We start from the raw sequence: 1,554 nt of genomic DNA, 5'->3' as shown, positions 1-1,554 counted from the left end.
GATTTGTAAAAAGCTCTGGAAACAAGGTACAAAGCTTCTAGGAGTGTCGGGAGCAAGCCCATAGGCCGCAACCAGCAGCACCCCATTAACCCTTTGCCCACAATGAGTCACGCTGCTGTTCTCTGTTATGAAAATGAAGGGATTGCAAAAGCAAGAATCTTTTTTTCCTCTCTCTCCCTTTCTCTCTGAACTTTGGGCATCTGACAACTAATAAAAATCCATTAATTAAATGTCTCCAACTCTTTTCCTTGATTTATAAAGTCAAGCCCAAAAGCTGTCCTGGATTAGAATGAGTTCCAGGAACAACTGTTACAGAGCAAAGGTGGTGGGTCCTTTGCCAGTCACGTGGGTACATACAGGGGAACCCTATTCTGAGGCAATAGGTTCTTCCACAGAGAAAGCATTTGTATACATGAGGCCACCTGATGAGAAGCAGAGAAAACCCCAATTTGTGTCCCTGATAAAGATTTGGAGCAAAGTTAAAGGTGAGAGGCTCTGTGTATTCTCTCACTCTGCTTCAGTCTGAGTGGATGTCCTTGAAGGAGTCCACCTAAGGCAGCGATTCTTAACCTGTGGGTCGCGACTTCTTTGGCGGTCGAACGACCCTTTCACAGGGATCGCCTAAGACCATCCTGCATATCAGATATTTACATGAGGATTCATAACAGTAGCAACATCACAGTTATGAAGTAGCAACAAAAATAATTTTATGGTTGGGTCACAACATGAGGAACTGTATTTAAAGGGCCAGAAGGTTGAGAACCACTGACCTAAGGTAAGGGATGTGGAGGAGGGCAGGAGGGGACACAGCGATTGCAGCCCAGCTGAGTGGGAGAGGTGAGTCCATTGCGCATCCATATTTGCTGTAGACCCAGGATGTCCTTATTGATGGGCCTCTCCCTTTTTAAAGGCTTCCGACTGGAAAACAGCAGCACCTGTTACTTGAGTTCCAGAAACTTGGTTCCTCTTGTCTCTCTCTTCAGTTTCAGGACATTTGGCTGCTCAGTGCAGCTGCTCGAGCCTTTGGGGCCAGTGTGATCCGGGCAGGTCTGGTGGTCTGCAGAGCGCTGTGAGGAGGCCCACTGTTATCCACTGAAAAGCAAAAATACTAGATAAAGGGGGAAATCTGAACCACTTTAGGGCTTACTAACCGTAAATCTTTGCATAAATCTTTTTCTGAAGTGACCTGTAGAGCCAGACAGTGATGTAATGTGTGTGTGTAAGATATTTATTTGTTTATTACATTTTTAAAATGCTGACAGGACTGCAGCTGCCCCTTTTTCTTCTCCATTTGCCACCCTTGCCTCCCCCTCCCTTGGCCTTCCCCAAACTATTGTCCATGTCCGTGGGTAATGTGTGCTTGAGTGTTCTACCAACTCACTGCCACCATGGCTTTCACCGAATCTGAAGAATCCAATGTGCCGCTCTGTCTCTAGGAAATGTCCTGATTTGAGCAGTAAATCCTGATTTCACTGGGAAAACAGCCTTTCTCCTATCATGGCCATCGGCGCTCATGGTAAACCTATTGTGAACATGATGGAAGACCTCATATCA

The sequence above is a fragment of the Myotis davidii genome, unplaced genomic scaffold (genome assembly GCF_000327345.1).
Source record: "Myotis davidii unplaced genomic scaffold, ASM32734v1 scaffold781, whole genome shotgun sequence".
In the NCBI taxonomy this organism is placed as follows: Eukaryota; Metazoa; Chordata; class Mammalia; order Chiroptera; family Vespertilionidae; genus Myotis; species Myotis davidii.
The sequence above is the reverse complement of the archived record's forward strand: the minus strand, read 5'-3'. Positions refer to the sequence as shown.